The sequence below is a fragment of the Heptranchias perlo genome, chromosome 20 (assembly GCF_035084215.1).
Source record: "Heptranchias perlo isolate sHepPer1 chromosome 20, sHepPer1.hap1, whole genome shotgun sequence".
Taxonomy (NCBI): Eukaryota; Metazoa; Chordata; class Chondrichthyes; order Hexanchiformes; family Hexanchidae; genus Heptranchias; species Heptranchias perlo.
Genome location: NC_090344.1, coordinates 18,364,911 through 18,382,940, shown reverse-complemented (window position 1 = coordinate 18,382,940; position 18,030 = coordinate 18,364,911). Strand labels below are relative to the sequence as shown.

At 45.6% G+C, this 18,030-nt stretch overlaps 3 non-coding genes across 3 annotated transcripts; 2 read left to right on the top strand and 1 right to left on the bottom strand.

The window, feature by feature from the left end:
- Positions 1-3,229: 3,229 nt before the first annotated feature.
- On the top strand, positions 3,230-3,301 carry trnas-gcu (transfer RNA serine (anticodon GCU)). Its single transcript has one exon. It is a non-coding gene; the product is annotated as a tRNA-Ser (tRNA).
- Positions 3,302-8,663: 5,362 nt separating this feature from the next.
- Positions 8,664-8,734, top strand: trnag-gcc (transfer RNA glycine (anticodon GCC)). The gene has a single exon. It is a non-coding gene; the product is annotated as a tRNA-Gly (tRNA).
- Positions 8,735-15,851: 7,117 nt separating this feature from the next.
- Positions 15,852-15,924, bottom strand: trnaf-gaa (transfer RNA phenylalanine (anticodon GAA)). Its single transcript has one exon. It is a non-coding gene; the product is annotated as a tRNA-Phe (tRNA).
- Positions 15,925-18,030: the final 2,106 nt, after the last annotated feature.

Sequence of the window (18,030 nt, the reverse complement as noted above, 5' to 3'; positions counted from 1 at the left end):
GTCTCCTTATCTAAGGAAGTATATACTTGCCTTAGAGGCGGTGCAACGAAGGTTCACTAGATTAATTTCTGGGATGAGAGTGTTGGCCTATGAGGAGAGATTGAGTAGAATGGGCCGATACTCTCTGGAGTTTAGAAGACTGAGGGGTGATCTCATTGAAACATACAAGAAAATTGGGGGACTTAACAGGATAGTTACTGAGAGGATGTTTCTGGAGAGTCTAGAAGTAGAGGGCATAGTCTGAGGATAAGGGGTCGCCCATTTAAGACTGAGATGAGGAGGAATTTCATCCCTCAGAGGGTTGTGAATCTTTGGAATTCTCTACCACAGAGGGCTGTGGATGCTCAGTCGCTGATTATATTCAAGGCTGAGATGGAGAGATTTTTGGACTCTCGGGGAATCAAGGGATTTGGGGATAGAAAGCGAAAGTGGAGTTGAGGTCGAAGATCAGCCATGATCTGATTGAATGGCAGAGCGGGCTCAAGGGGCTGTATGGCCTACTCCTGCTCCTATTTCTTATGTCCTTATCTTATGTTCTTATTACATTGATGCGATATGCTGTACACGTCCATATATGGCACTGATAGCATGATCTTGTGAAACTGCACATTGAACCTGGTGTTGCTTGTGTAGATGTCAACGATCGAAAGAGCTGGGGTCAGATCACAGTGAGAGAGCATTTAACTGCAGTTGGAGAAACATTTGGATGCAATGCAGGTGTCGTTTATCTGGTGCTTCTAGTTCCGCGTTCTGTGGTAAGGTTGTGTTCACTGAAGCTCAGTGAAAAGACTTTCCATGTGCGGTTGTGCATCGCATCTGTGCGCAATAGTGCGAATCACTCCATTCATGAAACATTTCTGATTGCCGTGGTTGTTTGTCTCCCAGAATAACTGATGACGCGTCTGTTCCGGTTGGTTCCATCAACATTGGTGACGGACAGGTACTGAGCTCCGTTACCTTGTGTGTGCAAAAGACTTTCGGAGATCTGGGGGTGTAGTTCAGTGGTAGAGCATTTGAATGCAGATTAAGACGGCTATGGTTCAAATACAACCGCCCCCTTTTTTTTTAAGTTCATCCTGTTGTGAGTCAGACCCTCAGTCTGCCTTCCCGGCAGCTGCAGGAATCTTCTTTATGTTGAATTACATTGAGTCTGCAGCAGCGAAACAGGCCATTTGGCCCAACTGGTCTATGCCGGCATTGATGCTCCACGTGAACCTCCTGCATACTACATCTAAGCCTATCAGCAAACCCTTCCATTCATTTATCCTTCGTTATTTTATCGAGCTTCCCCTTAAATGCATTTAAGCTACTGGCCTGAACTATTCCTTGTGGTAGCGAATTCCACCTTTTCTTCACCTCTCTGGGTAAAGACGTTTCTCCTGGATTCCCTGTTGGATTTATTAATGACGATCTTATATTTATGACCGATGGTTTTGTACTCCCCCACAAGTGGAAACATTTTCTCCATGTCTAACAATTTCATAATCTTAAAGACCTCTATCAGGTCACCCCACGGCCTTCTCTTTTCTAGAGAAAAGAGCCCCAGCCTGTTCAATCTTTCCTGATAGTTACATCCTCTCAGTTCTGGTATCATCCTAGTAAATCGTTTTTTTTTTGCATCTTCTCCAACGCCCCTATAACCTTTCTATAATATTATGTAATTTTATTATGTTATGTATTGTGTACATATTGGGATGGGCAACCAAATGGTGTTTCATTATTGACTAGTTTGTTCATGTTATTTTGAGGAATATATTTCTCCTGATCTCCGTTTTAAACATTTACCTCTGCTGTTCTATCTCTTTGTCTGTCAAAATGTTTTCCAGTTTATCTGAAGTAGTTCCATTCTGATCCCCTCAAAAGGAGCTTTGATCCAATTTATCACTTTGGTCCTTGTCTTAATTATGTCTTTCTCAATCTCTTCGGGTGGAATGATTGTGTGAGTGAGTGAGTGAGTGAGAGTAAATAAGTGAGTGAGTGAGTGCCTGAGTGAGTGAGTGAGTGAGACTGAGTGAGTGAGTGAGTGAGTGAGTGAGAGTGACTGAGTGAGTGAGTGTATGAGTGAACGGGTGAGTGCGTGAATGAGTGCATGAGTGAATGAGCGAGTGAGGGATTAAGTGAAAGTGTGAGTGATTGAGTGTGCGAGTAAACGAGTAAGTGCATGAGTGAATGAGTGAGTGAGTTAGTGAATGAGCGAATGAACGACTGAGTAAGTGAGTGAATGAGTGAGTTTGTGAGTGAGTGTGTGAGTGAATGAGTGAGTGTGTGATTGAAGAAGTGAATGAGTGAGTGATTGAGTGGGAGAGTGAGGCAGGGAGAGCAGGCTGGAGTGATGAAATGATAAAACAAAGACAGGCAGACAAGAGATGAATCACTGCTGGATCTCGTAATGGGAAGTGAAACGGAGGAGTTAAGAAATGTCAGGGTAGGGAAACATCGAGGTAATAGCGATCATAACATAATAAGGTTTAAAATAATGATTGAGAAAGACGGCCGCAACCCTGTCACCAGAACTTTCTGCTTGCATCTGATGGATGAAAAGATACTTTTTTTCGCATTTTCCACTTTCAATTCCTGGAGGATTCACACTTTGAACTTTCACAGCCTCTTATTTCATGGCCAGGATGTGAATTCTGCAATTTACATACGTTTCCATTCATTAAGACCTGCTTCTGTTCCGCAACCTGCAAACGAGTTTATTGACTTCATACAAGTTACAGTCGCTTCACACACTGTCTCCTCCTGTCCACACTTGCCTAATGCCTGTTGGATGAATATTTATTACATTGGTGCGATATTCTGTACACTTCCATATATGGCACTGAGAGCATGATGTTGAGAAACTGCACATTGAACCTGGTGTTTCTTGTGTTGACTGCAACGATCTAAAGAGCTGGGAGCAGAGCACAGTGAGAGAGCATTTGAATGCAGCTGGATAAACGTCTCGTTGAAATTCAGGGGTCGTTTATCTGGTGCTTCGAGTTCTGCGTTCTGTGGTAAGGATGTGTTCACTGAAGCTCAGTGACAACACTGTCCATGTTGGGTTGTACATCGCATCTGTACACAACAGTGTGACTCACTCCATTCATGAAACATTTCTGATTGCCGTAGTTATTTGTCTCCCAGAATAACTGATGAAGCTTCTATTCAGGTTGGTTGTATCAAAATTGGTGACGGCCAGTTACTGAGCTCCGTTAACTTGTGTGTGCAAGAAGTCATCATAGAGGTGGGGGGTGTAACTCAGTGGTAGAGCGTTTGACTGCTGATTAAGAGGGCTTTGGTTCAAATCCAGATGCCCTCTCTACCTTTTAAGTTCTTATCTTGGGAATCACAAACTCAGTCTGCCTTCCGTGCAGCAGCAGGATTGATGTTTACGTCGAGTCGACAGCAGGGAAACAGGCCACTCATTCCGTTTGGTCCATGCCACGGTTCAAGCTCCACACGAGCCTCCTCCCTCCCCAATTCATCTCCTCCATCTTCCCCTGTGATCCATCTGTCCTGTTTGCTCCGACTGCTCCTCGTGGTGGCGAGTTCCTCATTCTTACCACATCAGAGACCATCTGATATCGATGACCTCTCGTTCTGGCCTCCGCCGCAAGATAGAAACATTTCCTCTCTCTGTCCGCCATATGGAACCTTTTAATTATCTTAAAGTAAATGTTCCTTATCTGGAATGTGCTGCCTGATAGGACGGTGGAGGTAGATTCAATTGCAGCTTTTAAAAAGGGAATTGGATCAACACTTGAAGCGTTTAAATTTGCAAGACTACAAGGAAAGAGCGGGGGAATGGAACTAACTCGATTGCTCTTACAAAGAGCTGGCACCGGCTCGATGGACCAAATGGCCTCCTTCTGTGCTGTAACCAGTCTATGATCGTAAGATTCTGCGTCTGTACAGTGCCTGATCAAAGCCAAAGAAACTGAGGCAAGCGGAGGAATCAGGCTCAGGGGAAGGAGTCAAATTCTGGAGGAGGAGGCCGGCTTTTGTGGAGGAATCAGGCTCTGGAGGAGGAATCAGCCTCTGGGGAGGAGACAGTGTCTGGGGGAGGGGTCAGACTCTGGGGGCGGAGTCAGGCTCTGGGGGAGGAGTCAGACATTGGGGAGGTATCAGAAACTGTGCGGGGGAGTCAGGTCTCTGGGGGCGTAGTCCGGACTCTGGGGCGAAGTCAGACTCTGAGGGTGGAGTCAGGCTCTGAGTAAGCGGTCAGGCTCTGGAGGAGGAGTCATGCTCTGGGGGAGGAGTCAGACTCTGGAGGAGCCTTCAGACTTTCAGGGAGGTGTCAGGCTCTGGGCAAAAGGCAATAGGAAGAGGTTAGGAAGGGTGTCAAAAAACAATTCAGAAAGCAATGAGAATCTAGGAAATTAATTCTCAAGGAATATAAAAAGAAATAATAAATTATTCTGCAGACACATCAATAACAAAAGGATACTTACCAAATTAATTGAGCCACTAAGCGATACACAAGATAAACTCAAAGATAATGACAGTGAAATGGCAGAAAAATTGAATGCTTACTTTGCCTCAGTATTTACCTGAGGAGACTAACAAGGTGGGCAGGACATTAGAAGAAGAGATCAGAAAAGGTGTAAAGACATTGAAGAAAAAAAGTGAGAGTTAATTAATAAACTAATCAAACTTAGAGAGGACAAAACCTCAGGTCTGGAGAAAGTGGATCAATACATATCAAAAGTAGTTAGGGAAGAGCAAGCAGAGGCACTATTGCAAATATAAATACATTGGGCCCGATTTTAGCACCCGCTACTGGGTGCGTTCTCGGCGGGGGGGCCCCGAAAATCCCGAAATCCCGGAGCGGGACCGGATCGCGCCTCGATCCCGCCCATTCCGGGTTCCGCGCTGACGTGCGCAGCCCCCGCTGGTGGGAATCCCGCAGGCAAATGAAGCCAACGTGATGCCACTTGAGTGTATTTACTTTGGTTGTTCAGGTCATTAACTGACCTGATTAAGGCACTGTGTGTGATTTTGGATAAACATGGGACCGTTTCACACACTGGGGGAAACAGTCCCAGTTGAAATGGACGTGTTGCAGCCGTCAGCCTGTGGAAGCTGCAAAGGTCCATTTGACAGGTGGGGTGGGGGGAGACCCTCAGCCATTGCAGGAGGCCACTCTGTCACTTGGGACAAAGTTTGGCTTCCACCACCCTCCTCCTGATGGTCGAAGTCACCAACCTGCACACTTACCCCGGGGTCCGGAGACATGTACCTACATTGCGGACCCCCTCAGATGTACATCTTGCGGATGGGGGCCGCCGTAGCTGCAGTCATGACCTCCTCGGAGGGCGAACGGCATCACCAGCCTCACCAGCCTCGCCATCCACGCCGTCCACCTCTGACACGTGGAGCTCCACAACAGAGTGCTGTGACACATCCACCTGTACAGCAGGAGGGAGGGCTATCGCAGAGAGAGATGCGTCTCAGAGGGTACTACCCTCGCCACACGTTCCACAGGCCGAGGCTCAGCCTCCTGGACCTCTCTGAGCAGCAGTGCACACGGAGGCTCAGAGTCACTCGACATGTAGCCGTGGACATCTGCAGCCTCTTTCATGCCGAGCTGCTCCTGGCTGGCCCGTGCACCAGCTTCCTACCTGTCGCTGTCAAAGTCACCACTGCCCTCCCGAACTTCTGCTCCACAGCCTTCCAGGCTGCAACCGGGGACATCCCCGATGTCTCTCAGTCGTCTGCGCAGAAGAACCCTGCAAATACACCTACACCCACTCTGCAGTGACACACTGGGTGGCATCAGTGGTGGGTCCTCATAGGGATACCCAGGAGCGAGCATTATTGCACAAACCGGACAGGATTCGCGAAGACATGGCAGTAGTGGTGCCAATATAATGTGTGATGTGAGTTGTTCTTTAATTCAATAGAAGTAAGAACCAAGACAATCCCTCAAACACCCTTGTGCATCCCCTTCATGCTCACGACACGTTTGCCTTACGCTGCCTACTGCACATATGTGATGCATGCCCTGTGGCTGGAGCACAGGTGGTGGCAGGTTGAGTGAGGCTGGCCGTGAGAGAGATGCACGAGAGGGTGAGTATGGGATAGAGCCATGAGATTGTATGAGGATTGGGTTGCGTGGTAGTGGCGGGGTAAGTACTCGCGAGGTGAGTAGGTGGAGGTAAGTTGAGGATGAGGTTTGAGTGGGTATGAGGGGTCATGTGACAGAGTAGTGTTGGCAGTGCCGAAGGAGATGTGGGGTGGGGGCAGTGTTGTGGCAGGCGTAGTGTAGGGGAAAGACTACGTGTTCTCACTGTTGCTGACCTACTGAGGTCATTGGAGCGCCTCCTGCACTGTATGCAGGTGGGCGATATGTTGGTGGCGCAGGTGACCCCCTCTGCCAGGCCTTCTTGGTGGCAGAGGTGGGCCGCTTCCTCCCGCCCGCCGGGGGGAAGATCTCTGTCCTCCCCATCCTCCTCACCCCATCTAATGATACCTGGGGTGAGGCATCATTAAACTGGGAGCAGCCTTCCCCCTGGGCTGCTCCATGATGTAATTTTTGCTGTTTGTGGCAGCATCTGTCAGTGGAGGACTGCCCCTTTAAATAGAGCGCCTCCAGCTGACAGATCTTACTGCGCATGCGCATCCCGCCCAACGCGCAGATCAGCATCGGGGAACCCGGAGGAGCAGGTCAGTGGATCCAATTCGTGTGTTGCCTGCAACGATCGCGCGGGCAACACACTAATTTCACCGCGCCCGCTGGCCGCCCCGCCGAGTACCCGCACCCCTGGTAAAATCGGGCCCATTTTATTTACTTCACGTGTGTTGCGCCTTGGAATCTTCCGCACTCTGTCCTCTGGAGCTCAAGCATTCTCTGGACAGAATTCAATTCGACCAACAGCAAAACCGAAAAGATGTCGGAAGCTAATTGGTGACTTTTCACTAAAAGCAGTGAAACAGCATGGATCGTGCGGGATTTGAAGCTGAGATCTTGCGTATAGCGCCTAGCATAACCTTCATAAGCGAGAATAATATCCCGAAACCAACGAACCGCTAATACTAAAAACGTGCAGCCAATTTAAAGGTGTGCTGCCTCCCACAGCCGATCTGCCATTCTTTCAGACCTCTTCTGTCCATTCAATCTCGTTTTATATTCCGGTACCCAGCAAGATCAAGTTGTGCATTAACTACTTCCAGTCACCAATATTAGTCTCCCTTTACCAAATTGGTTTCGACTGTACGACTTGAATTATGAAGTAAGACGTTTCAGAATTAGTTGCTCTTAAACTACATTGCTTGGGAGGAGACTGAGAGATGTAGAGAAACAGCAGAACAGTGGAGTGAATGTCCACAGATCCCAGAAGGTAGCAGAACAGGTCGATAAGGTGGTTAAGAAGCCATCAAGTATAAACTCCTTTATTAGCCGAGGCATAGAATATAGGAGCAGGGAGGTTATGGTAGAAATTTATAAAACAATAGTTAGGCCACAGCAAGAATACTGCGTACAGGTGTGGTCACCACATTACAGGAAAGATGTGATTGCACGAGAAAGGGTACAAAGGAGATTTACGACAATGTTGCCAAACTGGAGAATTTTAGCTATGAGATTAGATTGGATAGGCTGGGGTTGTTTGCTTTGGAACTGAGGAGGCTGTTGGGAGATTTAATTGAGGTGTATACAATTATGACGAGCCGAGATAGAGTGAATAGTAAGGACCTATTTCCCTTAACAGAGAGGTCAATAATCAGGATACATGGATCTAAGGTAATTAGTGGAAGGATTAGAGGGGAGCGAAAGAATTTTTTTCCACCCAGAGGGTGATGGGTGTCGGAAAATCACTGCCTGAAAGGGTGGGAGAGGCGGAAACCCTCATCGCATTGAAAAATAAAAACTTCAATATGCACGTGAAGATCCGTAACCGACAAGATCAGGGACCAAACGCTGGAAAGGGGTTTGAGGCTCGGTACCGATTTTTCGGCCGGCACAGGCACGATGTGCAGAATGGCTTCCTTCTGTGGTGTAACTTTCGAGGATTCTATGATATGAATGCCGTCTGCCTCGGCATCGTGATAATATGCACTCTCCCATAAGTATACTTTAATCAAATTGGTGCTTTGTTTCACTGTGAGAGCGAAGAGACATAAGTGCGTTGACATTGGCTGCTGCAACTGGGTTGCACCTTTACTTTTGCTACCGTCTCAGTACTTTTCATTACCTTCTCTCCTGGTGTTGCAGTTTCGTTCAGCCTTCGCCGTTCAGGAAGCCTGAGAAGTCTATCAGGGGACACACAGAGAGGCAAGAGACAGAGACAGGGAAAGATAGAGGGATGCATGCAAGGAAAATAAAGAGTATAAATGTCAGGTTTTTCAATCTAGCAGAATTCAAGTTACAGATTGGGAGATATTGCTTCTCGGTCTTGAAATCTTGGAAGATAAGATTGCACGCCCAATTAAAAGCACCGGCCACGTTGAAGTATCTCTCATGATGGGAGAGAGGTAAATGTGGTCAATTAATTCCACTTAATGTATTTGAGCATTGAAGAGATCTTTAAACCGTAGCACTGCGAACAGAATTGAAACCTCGGCAGGAAAACCCCATTGCAGTTTTGAGACCATCGCTTGAACCAATCGTTCATCGGAGCTGTAAACGGCATGTTCGTTCAGACAGGATTCCATAGAGAAACATGCAGCTGTTGTATAAGCCAGCATTGGTGGTTCAGGGGTAGAATTCTCGCTTGCCACGCGGGAGACCTGGGTTCGATTCCCGGCCAATGCACGATCATTTTGCATTCTGCACCAAGGAGGAACTTCAGAAGAGGAGTCTGGTGTTTGGTCCTTCCATCCTGTTCCGCAACTCCATGAGATCATGGCTGAGTTGTGACCGAACTCTCTGTGCCCGCCTGAGACCCAGATCTCGAAATACCTTTGGTCAGCAAAAATCTCTCAATCACGGGTTTGAAATTAACAATTGAGCTCGCGTCAACTGCCGTTTGTTGAAGAGACTGCCACAATTCTACCTCCCTTTGCTTGTGGACAGTTGTCCCAAATTCACTTCTGAAAGTCTGACTCCAATTTTTAGGCTATGCCCCCAAGTCCGAGACAGCCCAACGAGCGGAAATAGTTTCTATATAAATAACTCATCAGTTCCTCTTAATATCTTGATAATTTCGATCACATCAGCCCTTAATCTACTATATTGCAGGGAATACAACCATAGTTTGTGTAATCTCTCCTAGCAATTTAACGCTTCGTGTCCAGTTATCATTCTAGTAAATCTACACTGCACTCCCTCCAAGGACAGTATATCCTTTCAAAGGAGCGGTGCCCAGAACTAAACACAGTACTCCAGGTGTGGTCCAACCAGAGCTTTGTGTAGCTCTAGAATAATGTCTATTCCCTTGTATTCTCGTCCTCTAAATATGTAGGCCACCATTCCATTAGCCTTTTTGATAATTTCCTGTACCTGCCCATGACATGTTAATGATCTATGTACATGGACACCTAAGTTCTTTTGGAACTCCGCAGTTTCGAATTTTTCACCTTTTGTAAGGTATTCTAACCTATTTTTGTGAGGTCCAAAGTGGATGACCTCACACTTGCCAAAATTGAAATCCATTCCCCACGGTTTTGGCCATTCATTTATTATATTAATGTATCTCTGGAATGTTATGCTTTTATCTACACTGCTCACAACGCTGCCCATTTTGGGGCCATCGGCAAACTTCGATATGTCGTTCTCTAACCCGTCATCTAATATCAATGAGACCGCCTGAACTGGGGGAAATTCACATTCAGCATCAATCTCTTCATCATCTTGAGACATTTTATTTACTTTACATGTGTTGCGTCTTGGGAACTCCATCACTCTGTCCTCTGGAGCTCAAACATGCTCTGCATGTAATTCAATCCTACCAACAGCAATACTGAGAAGATGTCAGAAGCCAATTGGTGTCATTTCACTCAAAGTAGTGGGACAGCAAGGCTCATCGGGGATTTGAACCCGGAACTTCTTGGATATTAATCAACAAAAGCCCCAAAGCGAGAATCATGCATCTGGATCAACCAAGCGCTGTTGCTTGCTTCGTGCAGCCAGTGTAAAGTTTCGCTGTCTCACAAAGCAGATCAGCCATCCTTTCAGAACTTTTCTATCCATCCAATCTCGTTTTCTATTCCGGTATGCAGTAATATCAAGTTGTACACTAACTATTTAGTGTCACCAATATTCGTTTCCCTTTAAGAAATTGGTTTCATCTGTCCGACTTGTATTATCAAGTAAGACGTTTCAGAATTGGTTGCTTTGAAACTACATTGCTTTGGAGGATACTGAGAGGTGTTGATGACAAGAGGGACCTTGGAGTGCGTGTCCACAGATCCCTGAAGGTAAGAGGACAGGTAGTTAAGGTGGTTAAAAAGGCATACAAGATACTTTCCTTTATTAGCCGAGGCATAGAATGTAAGAGCAGAGAGGTTATGGTAGAAATTTATGAAACTACAGTTAGGCGACAGCAAGAATACTGCATACAGTTGTGGTCACCACATTGCAGGAAAGATGTGATTGCACTAGAGATGGTACAGAGGAGATTTACGACACTGTTGACAGAACATGAGAATTTTAGCTATGAGATTGGATTGGATAGGCTCGGGTTGTTTGCTTTGGAACTGAGGAGGCTGTTGGGAGATTTAATTGAGGTGTATATAATTAAGAAGGGCCTAGATAGAGTGGATAGTAAGAACCTATTTACCTTAGCACGGATGTCAATAATCAGGTTACATAGATCTAGGATAATTGGTAGAAGGATTAGAGGGGAGCGGTAGATTTTTTTCCACCCAGCAGGTGGTGGGGGTCTGGAAATCACTGCCTGAAAGGGTGGGAGAGGCAGAAACCCTCATCGCATTGAAAAATAAAAACTTCAATATGCACGTCAAGACCCGTAACCAACTGGATTAGGGACCAAACGCTGGAAATTGGGATGAGGCTTGGTACAGCTTTTTCGGCCGGCACTGGCACGATGTGCAGAATGGCTTCCTTCTATCGTCTAACTTTCTAGGATTCTATGTTATGATTGCCGTCTGTCTCGGCATCGTGATAACATACACTCTACCATAAGTATACTTCAATCAAATCGGTGCTTTGTTTCACTGTGAGAGCGAAGAGACTGAAGTGTGTAGACAATAGCTGCAGCAGCTGGGTTGCACCTTTACTTTTCCAACCGTCTCAGTGCCTTTTTTTACACTTCTCTGCTGGTGTAGCAGGTGAGATGAGCCTTCGCCGTTCAAGGAAGTCTGAGAAGTCTATCAGGGGTCACACAGAGAGACAAGAGACAGAGACAGGGAAAGATGGAGAGATGCATGCAAATAAAATAAAGAGTATAAATGTCAGGTTTTGCAAACTAGCAGAATTTAAGTTAGAGATTTGGAAAGATTCCTTCTCGGGTCTTGAAATCTTAGAAGAGAAGACTGGACGACCGTTTAAAAGCACCGGCCACTTTTGAAGTGTCTCTCATGCTGAGAGAGAGGTAAACGCGGTCAATTAATTCCATTTAATGTATTTGAGCATTGAAGAGATCTTTTAGCCGAAGCACTGCGAGCCGAATTCAAACCGAGGCTGGGAAACCCCATTGGAGTTTTGAGACAACAGCTTTGACCACTCGGCCATCGCAGCTGCAAAACGGCATGTTCGTTCAGACAGGATTCCATTTAGAAACATGCAAGCACTACACAAGCCAGCATTGGTGCTTCAGGGGTAGAATTCTTGACTACCACGCGGGACACCCGGGTTCGATTCCCAGCCAATGCACGATCATTTTGCATTCGGCACCAAGGAGGAACTTCGGAACAGGAGTTTGGTGTTTGGTCCTTCCAGCCTGTTCCGCAACTCAATGATATCATGGCTGAGTTGTGACCGAACTCCCTGAACCCGCCTTCGTCCCATATCTCTAAATACCTTTGGTTAACAAAAATCTCTCAATCACGAGTTTGAAATTAACAATTTAGCTCGCATCAACTGCCGTTTGTGGAAGAGACTTCTACCTCCCTTTGCTTGTCGAAGTGTGTCATAACTTCACTCCTGAAAGTCCTGACTCTAATGTTTAGGCAATGCCCCCAAGTCCTAGAGACCTCAACCAGCGGAAATAGTTTCTTTGCAACTACCCCATCAGTTCCTCTTAATACCTTGATAATTTCGATCACATCAGCCTTTAATCGACTAAATTGCAGGGAATAGAACCATAGTTTGTGTAATCTCTCCTAGCAATTTAACGCTTAGAGTCCAGGTATCATTCTGGTAAATCTACACTGCACTCCGTCCAAGGACAGTATATCCTTCCTAAGGTGCGGTGTCCAGAACTGAACAGAGTACTCCAGGTTTGGTCCAACCAGAGCTTTGTGTAGCTCTAGAATAACGTCTATTCCCTTTTATTCTAGTCCTCTAAATATATAGGCCACCATTCCATTAGCCTTTTTGATTATTTCCTGTACCTGTCCATGACATGTTATTGATCTATGTACATGGAAACTTAAGTTCCTTTGGAACTCCACAGTTTCGAATTTTTCACCTTTTGTAAAGTATTCTGATCTATCTTTGTGAAGTCCAAAGTGGATGACCTCACACTTGCCAAAATTGAAATCCATTTGCCACGGTTTTGGCCATTCATTTATTATATTAATGTTTCTCTGGAATGTTATGCGTTCATCTACACTGCTTACAACGCTCCCCATTTTGGGGCCATCGGCAAACTTCGATATGTCGTTCTTTATCCCGTCATCTAATATCAATGATACCGCCTGACCTGGGGGAAATTCACATTCAGCATCAATCTCTTCATCATCTTGAGACATTTTATTTACTTTACATGTGTTGCGCCCTGAGAACTTCAGCACTCTGTCCTCTGGTGCTCAAACATGCTCTGCATGTAATTCAATCCTACCAACAGCAATACTGAAAAGATGTCAGAAGCCAATTGCTGTCTTTTCACTCAAATTAGTGGGACATCAAGGCTCATCGGGCATTTGAACGTTGAACTTTCGGATATTAATCAACTGAAGCCCCTCAGCGAGAATCATGCATCTGGATCAACCAAGAGCTGTTACTTGCTTCGTGCAGCCAGTGTAAAGTTTCGCTGTCTTCCAAAGCTGGGGGTGCGACTGCACACCGACCTCTACCACCTAGAAGGACAAGAGCAGCAGGCACATGGGAACAACACCACCTGCACGTTCCCCTCCAAGTCACACACCATCCGGACTTGGAAATATACCGCCGTTCCTTCATCATCGCTGGGTCAAAATCCTGGAACTCCCTTCCGAACAGCACAGTGGGAGAACCGTCACCACACAGACTGCAGCGGTTCAAGAAGGCGGCTCACCACCACCTTCTCAAGGGCAATTAGGGATGGGCAATAAATGCCGGCCTCGCCAGCGGCGCCCACATCCCATGAACGAATATAAATAAAACTCGGCCATGCTCTATGCCAGTGTGATCCGATAGAAATTGCTGACAAGCTGCAGGTGTGGCTTTGGCGATACCCTTTGAGCCACATGAAGGGATTTAAGTAGAAAACATTTTACACACACACAATATACAGTGAGATGTACTTCATATGTTTATATCTCATAACACACATCTCCCACCATTCAGTACCCGAGGAAGTAAATTCCTCACAACGATCAAAACACTCGCACACTCTGCTTTCCATCTTACAATTTTATCAACAACACAAGAAAGGGTTAAAGTTCACATGCATACGTCATGCGAATTTTAGTGTTGAGATCACAAAGTCTGTGCCCATTACTCATGTTTTTATTTAATAATCGTAATTGCAGTTAACTACTTCTGGATTCCCATTTAGCCAGATGAGGCTATTGTCTATGGTATTGGCCAATACTGCTCAATGCCACAGTGGATTGATTCCACGGGCCGTGTTCTGCTGACCCCCAACAATACACATTCTAACAACAAATAAAAACAAACCTGCCGGGGACGGATGTCCGGTTGGTTTTCTGGAAGGAACAAATCAACTGAGCAGAAAAATCACCTCCAGCCGAGGGCACAAAAATAGTTTTGTAATTGTAAAGGACTGAACGTCAGAAGTGCGATTCAAACCCACACCTCCAAAGGGAAACTACTACCTGAACGCAGTGCCTTAAACCATTCAGTCATCCTGACTCCAAAAGCTTTAGTTTAATGACCCTGATTTTCTCAGGAGGGCCTGATTACCGTTTCACTCTCTCTGGTTCTTGGTAAATCCTGCTGGAAGACCAAGTGACCAGAATGCAATCTCCCCGGATTTTCCTGTGCCCGTGCTCCTGTGTATGTGGAGGTTTGGTCGGGCAGTGGTATTCATTTTCCCAGGGAGAGGCAGCAAAACTCGGTCTGAGACTGCATTCGCTGCTTTCCGTCGGCAGCCGGTGATTGGAGAGAGCAGGGCCGGACAATGTTGCTGTTGTCACGGCCTCACTCACTCGGGGAGCTGGGGAACAGCTGAAAACTGATGAGATTGTTGCTGCGTAAAAAATGCGGCTTCGAGCTGCTGGTATTAACGGAGGCAGCGATGCAGGATCCTTTAATGATCTTTCAAAAATAAACTGAAACCTGTCGGAATATGAAAACAATTTTACTTTAACAGTGATTCCTCCTTTTGAACCTTGTCTGTAAAGAAATATACCGATTTCCTTCAAGCCAATCTCGGTTTTTTGGATATTGTTCAGATGCCTGTTATCGACCGCAGATCAAATGGTGGAATACCAGCCACGCTCAGCTGGCAATGTTTACGGTACATTTTCTTGCTGATAAGAGACACATTCGAAACTTGGAAATGTGAGGCAATGAATGTTAAGGTAAAAGTTACCCAGTCGTCACCAGGTGGGTTTGAATCACCACTTTTTCAGTTAAATAGCCGAAAGCACTATCCATTTGCGCCACAGAGAGATCACATTGTAGATCCTGAATCGGTAATTCACCGAGCTAAAGCTTCAGCTTGCAGCGATCAATATGACAGCTGTCTTACTATCAGTTTACTTTTCCATCATAAAGGATATGCAGCTTGTGCTGTCTTATTTCTGAAAATCAAACTCCCCTTGCCCCTAAATGCCTGTATGTTGGAAGACTCAGTCCCCCAGTAGTAGAGAGGATTGATTTTTCCAGCTGTGATTCACCATTCTCGATTTCCGTAATATTCAAATTTGCAGAAAATGAGAGGAGTTGAAATGAGCAGGTCCAACGAGCAGGTCTGTGACACTACAGGGTGTCTACAAAGTGGTCTCTTCCACTTACAGTGAAGCGGACGGCGGTTTTCACTGTTAAACCATTAAATGTGACATTAAGAAAAAAATTAACCGAGAAAGACTTGATTTCAGCGCGGTGACACTGGGTCAGAGTAAATTTCAGTTAATGCGATTGCCGAGTGGCGAGAGGGTGGATTTAGAACTCGTGTCCGGCTGCACTACGAGTTGTCCAGATCTGCTTGTAGCGATATTCCCTTCAATTCATCACTGACAGGGACAGTTTGATTCTAAGTTCCTTTTCTCTGGTGCCTGGTGAGATTTCAAAAATAAAGGAGACCGGTGCTTACCCCAAACTCGTCACTTCCACGCTGACAGATACAACGCGGCTCCAATCTGGTTAATTGAGATGAAAACCGAGAGCGATTTCACGGTCGAATGCAAAGGCGAACAAAACTCATTCAAAGAAAGTGCAGGTCACTGAGGTGCCTTGAAATTCCTGATTGTTTGCACTAAACTTCTTCCCAAAGCGTTTGAGATTCAGGTTGAGCGATTTGGGGACTTCTCCCTCTCTGCGAAAATTTCATCCTTGATGTCTCTCTATTCCATCCCCAATCCGTCAGTGGCGGGTATGAAATTTCACTGAAAAGCAAGGAAGAAAAAACGAAACCAAAAACTGCCGAAACTCGGGATTGAACCAAGGACCTTTAGATCTTCAGTCTAACGCTCTCCCAACTGAGCTATTTCAGCGCCATATCAAAAGTTCACTTTATGTCATTGTCTTGGAAGAAAACATAACCCCAGGCGGAATTGCCCCTCCTGTTCATTCCGCAATTCATATAAAAACATCGCACTCATATATACACACCCACAGTTCATGTATAAACATCACACTCATATAGATACACCCATATTTCATACTTAGACATCACGCTCATATATACACGCCCATAGTTCATATATAAACATCGCACTCATATATGTACACCCGCAGATCATATATAAATATCACACTCATATATGCACTCCTATTGTTCATATACAAACATCACACTCATATAGACACACCCACAGTTCATATATAAACATCACACTCATATATACACTCCCACAGTTCATATATAAACATTACACTCATATACAGACACCCACAGTTCATATATAAACACCGCACTCATATATACACACCCACAGTTCATATATAAACACCGCACTCATATATACACACCCACAGTTCATATACAAACACCGCACTCATATATACACACCCACAGTTCATACATGAACATCACACGCATATATACACACCCACAGTTAATACATAAACATCACACTAATCCAATCAAACCCATACTTCATATAAAAACATCACAATTATACATACAAACCCAGAGTTGATATATAAACATCGCTGTCATATAGAAACTCACACAGTTTATAAAACAACAGCGCACTCACAAATCCACACCCAGTTTATAGGAGGAAGATCGGTACCGACCGCCGGTGGAGCTTTCGGAGTTGGAAAGGCGGAAGCAACAGCGACCGAACAAACTCTGGATCTCATCCTTAACACAGACCGGTAGATCCACCTGTGAAATTACACCGCACTTGGGTATCAGGGAGGGTAATGGGTTCTGAGAAGGGTTCAGAGCTTCTAATGGCTACTTAGTGGCGATGCACTGGCGGCAAGGGGATCTCACAGAGAAACAAGGAACTTTCAGAGGGCATCTTAGAGTGTAAGGGGATCTCAGAGAGGGGACGGGACAGCCAGAGGGCATCAGAGAGTGTAACGGGGCTCGGAGAGGGGAGGGGAAAATCAGAAGATATCAGAGAATATATTGAGGTCTCAGAGTGGGGAAGGACTGCCAGAGGGTATCAGAGAGATTAAGGACTCTGAGGGAGTATCAGTGGGTGAAGGGCACCCAGCGGGTATCAGAGAATGTAAAGGGCGCTGACAAGGTTGAAAGAGGACAATGGAATCTCTGAGGGTATCAGAGAAGATAAGGAGCTCAGGGAGAATCAAAGAGGGTAAGGTGGGCTCAGGAGGTATGAGAGAGGCGAATGGATCCAGATTTGGCATCTTCTAAATATTACACTTTCTCAGCATCAACATTTTTAATAACAGCAAAAATGAAGCCGATTGAAACGGTATCTGCCGTGTCCCATGTGGAGGGAATGAGAAGATAGTATCGGGCGGGACTGGATATTTGGCAACGCTCACGGTTTCCTTTCACACAGCCCAGTGTTTTTTTTTAAATAACTGGATTTCATGAACTGGAGATAAGAGATTGCACTTTGAACCTTTCATCACCCATTGTGAAAAATAGAACACAAAACGTCCAATCTGTGGTTTAAACCCACAGACCCTGAGATTAGGAATTTCGTGCTTTACCGACTGAGCTAGCCGGGCCAGCGGCAGGGCTCCTTCTCATACTATTATTGCAGAGAGGCAGGTGGTGACGTTGCTGTAGGGGTTCAGTTTGTCCGACAATCCCAAGGTGGCTGAATCTGAACACCCGCTTTTCATTCTAGAGTCAGTCTGATGCCTTTTACCAGTCGCCCAGCCCCGCGTTGAGCAGGAGAGGAAATTCATTACAGGAGAAGACCATTCAGCCCCTCGAACCTGCTGTCTCATTCAATTAGATCATGAAGTGACCAATAATTCATCAATGTTTCCCCGCCTTGGACTCATATCCCTTGGTAACCGAACCGGAAAAAAATCTATCAATATCAGATTTGAAAATTTGAATTGAGCCTCAATCCACATCCTTTGGGATGAGAGACTTCCAGCTTTCGGCCGAATTTTGTTTGCTAAAGTGATTCCTGATTTCTTGCATGATTAGTCCAGCTCCAATT